This window comes from Podarcis pityusensis, assembly GCF_964106645.2.
Source record: "Podarcis pityusensis genome assembly, chromosome: 3".
Classification (NCBI taxonomy): domain Eukaryota; kingdom Metazoa; phylum Chordata; class Lepidosauria; order Squamata; family Lacertidae; genus Podarcis; species Podarcis pityusensis.
In genome coordinates, this window is record NC_138026.1 from 67,545,965 (window position 1) to 67,553,927 (window position 7,963).

A 7,963-nucleotide genomic window follows, 5' to 3' on the forward strand; every position below is an offset into this window, starting at 1 on the left:
CAGGTGTGAAGAATTCTTTCCCTCCCCTGATGGCACCAAGAAGCAGGGAGGAAACAAGAAAGTTCTTACTTATTATTTATTTCAGTATCACAGTGAAAGACAAATAATCCTGTCATTCCTCACTGATGGCATTGTTCACACTGAGCTCCTCCCCCTTCACTCTTAGCAACAACACCTTCCTCTATGGCTTCCGTCCATGGTCAACTGCCTCTGTGCCCTTTGTTCTTGCACACGTAATGAACGCCGCATTTTGGGAGAAGGAGGGTCAGTTATGCTGTTCAGTGACATGTCAGCTAGCTGCTCTGCCTCCCCTCCTCCTCCTCCTAACACCTTATAACTCTGCTCTTCACCTGTCTCTGAGCTATTATCTTCCTCAAAGCTCTGCTGTAATTTGAGACTGCCTCCCTTTTCTCTGAGAGTTACCGGAGAGGGGGGGGGTGACCTCCACCATTCCTCCTCCTCTTCAGTCCAGTCCCTGACAAGTGAATAGTTAATAATTTATATCCTACTTTTCTATTACCTGGATAACTTTAAAAGAGGTTTAGACAAATTCAAAAAAAGTACATTAATTTTGAGGCTGAATAAAAATTAAGGGTCAAACTATATCTATCATCTATCTATCTATCCCTCTATCTATCTATCATCTATCTATGAGGTTTAGACAAATTCATGGAAGATAAAGCAAGCAATGGGTACTAGTCGTGTCAGCTGTACTGGAATCTCTACAAGGCAACATGATTCAAAGTGCAGAGCCCTGAATCACTTAGTGGCACCTTAGTCATCCAGATATTTTGAAAAATGCTGCAGTCATTTTTGAAAGCAAAAGCAATGTCTCTAATCTTTCCATAACACCGGGGTGGGCTAACGGAGAGAAGAGGAGAGCAAATACAGAGTGGGGCAAGGACACAGAGGAATAAGGCTGTTGTCTGTGTTGTAATCAGAGGGATTGGCCAGTGTTCTACAATACCAGTTGCAGGGAACAGCACTGCAAGGTTAAGTTTTATGTCTCTAAGCGGAGGTAAGATGTCAGAATGGGGAAAGGTGAAGAAGCACTCATACACAACTGACTGATCTCACTTTTAAAGAGCAGGAATGATTACTCAGGAAGTGAAGGAGTCCTTCTCAAATTTATGCCCTCAGAGGGATGGCCTTGCATGCAAATTTCACCCAGTTCTGCAAAAAAAATGTTAGAGATGGTTCCCTTCTGCAACGGACGAGTGGTGATCACATTTTAGAGTTGTTCAGCACAAAAGTCCCTAGAATTATTTACTTGTAATTTGCACAAATCTGGAGGGGCTACCATGCTTGCAAATTTTATCCACTTCTGTCAAATAAAAAAAGTTATAAGCATTTTAAAACTTCCCAATAGTGAATGTGGATGGGGAAAACAAAGCGGATTTGAACAATCAAGTCCAACTGTGTTGTTTTTTGAAGCTCTGAGTTGAAACTGAATATTGTGGTTGGTGTACATTTCTACTAGATAGGTCTTTGGTCTGATCAGGCAAGGATCTTTTAATGTTCTTATATACAGTAATAATTTAAAGCAGATGCGGGGGATGCAGCAAGATAAAAGAAGAATTCAAACAATGCAAAAAAAAGGAAATACTAAGAAAATAAGAATTTAAAACAGCACTCCCCAGATGAGTGCACATGGAATATCAGCCTTTGTCTTAGAAACTCATTCAGTGCACAGTGCTTATTAAACATACTGGTTTGTATTTCCATTTTTTAAAGTGTCCCCACCCCCCTTTTCCTTACCACTTGTAGGTGCAATGATCACTAAAGAGAGAATGAAGATTCTTCTTCCTGTTCTTGACCATTTTAAACAATGTAGTACCTGAGCACTCAGCACCACCTCTGGACAATAGCAGAAAATGCAAGGGAGAACCAAGCTGAAAACATGCTTTAAATGCAGAGCACATAGGAGAGATTAATCTCCCAAACAGATTCATAAGCAACAGAACAAAGGCACCACATCCTTTGTAGAATATGACAGAACTGATAGGTGACAAAGAGAAGAGCAGGCTTCTATCTAATGTGAAAATCTAATCAACAACCCAAAGTGCTTTCTCTCACAGTTAGAATAATTGCATGTTACGCATTGCAAAGTGGGCTTCTTCTTTGTTTCCAACATCAAAAAAATATTAAGAATCAGATCAATGTTTTTGTCCTTTTGCAAGGCATTAATTTTGGTCAGGACTTCTTCACACTACCAAGGCTCAGAAGTTGTGCTCTCTGAATGGTTACCCCTGATGACACCTACCTAGAATGGTTCAGAGGTTGCATTCACACACCATTTCTGCAATGTTTCCTAAACTTAATACCTGCATTATATTTGAGCTTTCACACAACGTAAAAACCAATTCCAGAAAGCTAGTGGAATCTAGTGGAAATTTAGTACTCATTTCTGTGTTAATTGCTTCCAGCGCAAAACATCAATTTGCAGCCCCATTAACCCAGGAAATCACTGGAGTAAAGTGACAAAATGTGGAGTGGTATATACCAGCCTACAGTTCTTTCCTGCCATTTTCATGGGTGAATCATGGAGGAACAGAGAAGCACACGTGTCCGGCAAGGTGGCAGAGTAGCAACACTGTCCAATGGCATTTGTTGTGTCACACCATGTCTATTGGTGTGAATGCAATGTAGTGCAACATGCTGGTTTATCTGTCAAAAAGCCACAGTTCCATAACACAGTAGTTACTGCAGTGTGAAAGGAACGTTAGAAAATGTGACAGAAGCCCTACCATCATAATCAAGATTTTGAAACCTGGAGATAAAACAATTCTGGGGAGAAAACCTACAGTAAAATTAATGCAGTGAGCTCACCTTCAGCCCTCACAAAGTTTACAAAAGAGATACAAAAGTGGTCTCTACTTAATCATAGGTCTGTTTTAAAGGGAAGGTGGAGGTCAAGTGTGAAAATCGGAGTGTTCTATTGTCCGTTATAGAAACAGATACACACGAATGGACGATGGAAGTAATTTGGGAGAAAACAGCCTATTGACTTTAACGACGCCAAAGCTACTGCCTCCTTTGTGCCTTGTATGCAAAAACTTGCATGCCTCCAGCAAAAGTAATGGAACATTAATTGGAAATGCGTCAGCAAAAAACTAAAACTAAAAATACCGTGTCTTGGACATTATTTGAATCTGGTTACATCCCCTTGGGTAATCTGCAACTGTTTATTGTAAAAATTCTAATGTAGTCACTAAGCATGCAGTTGGTATCTCATCTGGCAGATCCCATAAAGCTTCCTTATAAAGATGAACTTGAATTAAAAGCTCATAATGCTACTATGCATCCAGATAGGTGACAAATAATGTAATCCTGCAGTCCGCTATGCCTGGTTAAGCCTACTGAGTTCACTGGGACTAAGTGAGTAACTGAGTCCAGGGCTGCAGCCAAATCCTTTATCAAAGGGGAAACTGACACAACTTCTGTAAGCCAGTAAGGCCTTTTAAAGTAGAGTTTGCCAAATGCAAAATTCCAAGAAAACAGCTGTCCCAGAGCTGCAGTCTCTGGAAAAAGAAGAGAAGATCCTATGTCCAATCAGGAGCCATAATATTTTGAAATAAAGAACAGTCCTACAAAAATAGAGGCTGTGATGGGTCCATAAATTCCTTTTGGAATGTGTGGGTATCATTCACACGTGCATGCAATAACATATTCTTGCACAACATAAAGTCAGCAGGCAGCTGATGATACTCTGGAGCAATGAGAGGCAGTTCTGCAGTAGGCCACAGCCAGCATTGTCAATGACAGGGAATGATACTCTGTGTGGATAAGACTGAGAGGTTTCCAATTCATGCTTCTTTTCCCATTACATCCACTGCTGCAACAGGAATAATTAGAAAAGGGATAAGTAGAACACTGACCCTGCTCTAACCCAGAAGAGACAGACTTCTTGAGCCAGTCTCTCCCAACCTGTTGCCCTCCAGATGCTGTTGGACTACAATTCCCATATTTCCCTGACCATTGGCCAAGATGGAAGGAGGTGATGGGAGAGTCTAAAACATCTAAAGGACACCCAGCTAGTCTAAATGCACAGCTTGGTGTTGACCTCCACCTGGAGTTATTTCTGGACCATGCTACTTCAGACTTAACAGGTGGAGAAGCCCCATGCTCTCTACAAACATCCCTGCATGGAGAAAACAAGAATATTAGAAATAGGATTTTTGAAAGTAGCTCTCAACCTTGCTTCCATTTCATGCAAAGGGGGTCCAAGAAGACCTAAACCACACAGTAGAATTGTTCCTTAAAATAAGTGCCCCTTTTTTTGTACCAGAATGAAGCAGCTCCAAGTGTTTAGCAACAGAAAGCTAAAATGTCTTCGGTATTGCTAAAGTATAACTCTTAAAAGTTATCTCCTTAAAAACAGAATTTTAATGACTTCATTTGACCTCTTTCATTTCCCAAGCTGTTTAATTAAAGTGACTTGGGTGGTAAGCCCTCCAGGTACAGAAATGAAGATTTTGAAACAATGATTGCTGCAGCCTGTTTTGAACCCCTGTGAAAGAGAAGCCTACGAATAGAAACAAATAAATAAATCACACAACGGCGTCACCGGGTATCCAGAGTAGGGAGGGCAGGAGAAAACTGCATTTATTCAATGAACATGTCACCCACAGCCTAAAAATAATTGTGTGGAACAGGCTCCAGGAAGCCTGCAGGTTGTGTGGCACTGGAGAGGAGATAAACTCTAAATAGAAAGACAGGGGTAACGGTCTAGGAGAGGTTTTCTTTTCTTCAGAAAGGAAAATTAAGGGTGATAAAAAGCTCCCATTTTTTCCCTGCATATTGCTGCAAAAATGTGGAGAACTGAATTTAAGGCTGGAAAAATGAGAAACAGGGAGAAACAAAGTTGGAAGATCCTTTGATTCCTAGGTGGGTGAGAACTTACCAGACCAAAGTTCTTTCTTGGAGATCAATGTGTTACCACAGCTCTGGAAAAAATGGAATGTTTTGTTTGCCCCTTACATTCTGTACATAGGAACAAGCATAGGTGCATAGTCTTATACTAGTCAGGCAATTGGTCCACATAGCTCAGTATTGTTTTCACTGATGGACAGTGGCTCTCCAGGGTTTCAAAGAGGTTTCTCTCCCATATCTACCTGGAGATGCTGGGCATTGACCCTGGGACCTTCTGCATGCAAAGCAGATGTTGTGTCATGAGTTACTGCCATTCCTCAAAGAGTTGTCCCTTCCTCCAGTAGCAACACCAAGTGTTAAGCAGCTCTCTTTTTGAGGCTCTGGGGTTCCTCCCTGGGCAAGAAGGTATCAAACTCCCTTCTCCTGCAGTATTCAACTTTTACACTTTGACACTGAAGGGAGCCCTTTCCTCTCCCCCACCTCAATTTGCTATTCCAGTTTTGGCTTGCAACAAAAAGTTGAATTCTAGCTCTCTGGCCACACTGAAAGAGACACAGCATGTTCCCTCAAGTGCTGCAGATCTGTCCACTGGGTAGAGAGTTAAGTCAAGAAATAGTGGTATAATTTTAGTGGATCTGGTTAAGTTTTAATTTTGTTCCACAGGGGGAGATGTGTTATCCGTTTAGTGATGAATGTTGCTCAATGAAATTACAAAGTAGGGTAGAGGGAGAAAGACTGTGGCAGCTGCAACCATTCCAGAAGGAGCCATTACTATTGCCAACCTCTATAAAGTGTGAATGCCTATCACCAGAGTTTCAAGGTAGAAGTCCATATTGGTTACCAGTGCAACATAATGAGGATGTGTCAGCTTGCGTTAAAAAGCACAGAAGAACTATTTGCTAGAGGTCTGCAGGGTTCTAAATCTCATAAGGAGCCTTCAGAAGTAGAGGAGTTTTCCTGCTTCAGACTTTTACACTCCAACTCTGGGGGAGAGAATGGCAATAATGGTGCAGGCAGAGGTATGGAGCTTAGCTTGTTAAACCATACTTGGGTATTGCTTTTACATGCAACATCATTTTGCGCTCTCTCAGCTCTCAGCTGGAAGAACATCACCTTCACCAAGCTTTGACAGGATCTCTTCCTTCAAACCTGAGAGAGAACCCCAGCTACCAAGAAATCATCTCCTGTCAATAGCTCCCATTACTGAATCATCAATCAATTACCCTTGGACTCTTAATGAGTCATCAGCCTGAAAGAAGAAACCAATTTAGGCACAATCCACTGTGAAATTTTCCTGCTCTTTGGAGTGAATGGGAATATCTTTTTTATATATATGTGGTATATTGTGCCCTTTCACACCAATTAAAAATTGTGTCATTTTTTTTGTCACTTTGATCTGGTTTATGTGGGAATATTGTGTTACTAAATGTGGGAACTGTCAAGAGGGAAAGTAATAAAGAAAGTTGGAAATTTTGTTATGTTCTTCTTAGTTTCTATATAGAGATTTCAGTCCACGCTTTACCCAGAAAAATAACACATGCAAGAAAATGTGACATATTATGACTTCCTTCCTCTGTTATGCAAGTCAGGCACAAACAGGGCAAGGATCAGGCACTATTATGATTTGGTGGTGGTGCTGACTGAAAGTTTCCATCTGGGTCATGCACTCACATTATAGAGGATTTGTGTTCCATGGTGAAGAAAGTTGATGCAGGCATGGGTGGCTAACCTGCAACCCTCCAAATGTTGCTGGACTATAGTTTGCACCATCTCTGATCATTGGCCACACTGGTTGAGGCTCCTTGGAGGTGAAGGGCAGCAACATCTGGAGGACCAGAGGTTAGCCACCCCAACATGCAAGTATGTCATCTCACTCTACATTTCAGGGATAATGCCAAGGTGGCCACCTACACATCACTCAAGAAGAGCAAATGCATCCTCACAAGAGAGGACAAAACAGTGCACCGATCTGCATGCAATTTGCATGTGCTTATTTGCAGCTATAGATGCACATTCAGAAATTATTACAATAATTTAAACAGAAATCAAGACAACTCACCCTCTGGGGAAAGACGCAAGGGTCCTGCTGGCCTACTTAGGGTTCTGTCTAGTTGTTAACAGTTGGTGGGTGACTACAGGGCCCATGCTCTCCCTTCTTATAGTTCTTTATGTTTAATTTGGAACTGGACTGGACCAGGAGGGGCTGGTAAGGATCGGTGGCACCACACCCCTGACCTCCCAGAAGCGGAGTCACTACCATATACTAGGGGGTGTGAGGCAGCAGGCAGATTCAACGGCATGGGTGCTTTGGCAGAGGCAATCCAATACTCCTGCTGATGTGCCCACACAGCACCAGCTTCCCTGCTGCCTCACCTTCTCCCTCCCAGAAAGTTGCAGTGACTCCACTGCCAGGAGGTCCTGTTTACAGCTCCTCACTTACTACTCCTGGACTTGACTGGACTGCCCTTCAAATAAAAGAAAATTTAAAACAGAGGACTGGCTGTTGTCTGTAAAGGAGTCACACCTTCCCTCAGGATATAAGAATAAACAAAAGAGAGGCAACATTAATTAAGGATGCTGTCTGTTGTGACAAGTATTTGCAGTGGACATAACAGAGGCAAGAATAAGTCTTATCAGTTGTCCAGCATATGGACAAGAAGTTCTTCGTAATATATAACTAAAAGAAGTAGATGTGTTTGTTGCTGTCCGTGTTGGCATTCACAGTAAGACAGCATCAGTAAATGGCTAAGCACTTCTTTTTATTCATCTAGCTCCTCAACCATCTCAGCCTATGGAAACAGATTATTGGTTAGATTACCAGTAGTACTGTCAGGACTGGTGGTCTCATCCTGAAGGAATTGAACTGAAAAATTGATCTTGGCTTGTGCGTGGAACTGACTTTATCTATTAGGGAAAGAAAGTCAAAAACTCATTTAGTAAATATGATTGGCTGTGTTTATCAGTAATTACGGACAGGTTGAAAAAGACTGGGACTTCAGTGTGTACGCTGGGCCTCACCTTGAGTGCTTTATTTTCTGAGTTTCTTATAAAGGACTGTGGGCTACTAAAAGATTCTATCTTCAGTCTTAAA

At 41.7% G+C, this 7,963-nt stretch overlaps 1 long non-coding RNA gene across 1 annotated transcript; it reads right to left on the bottom strand.

Moving 5' to 3' along the window:
* Positions 1-4,448: 4,448 nt before the first annotated feature.
* On the bottom strand, positions 4,449-7,763 carry LOC308473148. The gene is made up of 3 exons (XR_013983951.1): positions 7,691-7,763; positions 4,904-4,946; positions 4,449-4,510 (listed from the first exon to the last, which is right to left on the bottom strand). It is a non-coding gene; the product is annotated as an uncharacterized lncRNA (long non-coding RNA).
* Positions 7,764-7,963: the final 200 nt, after the last annotated feature.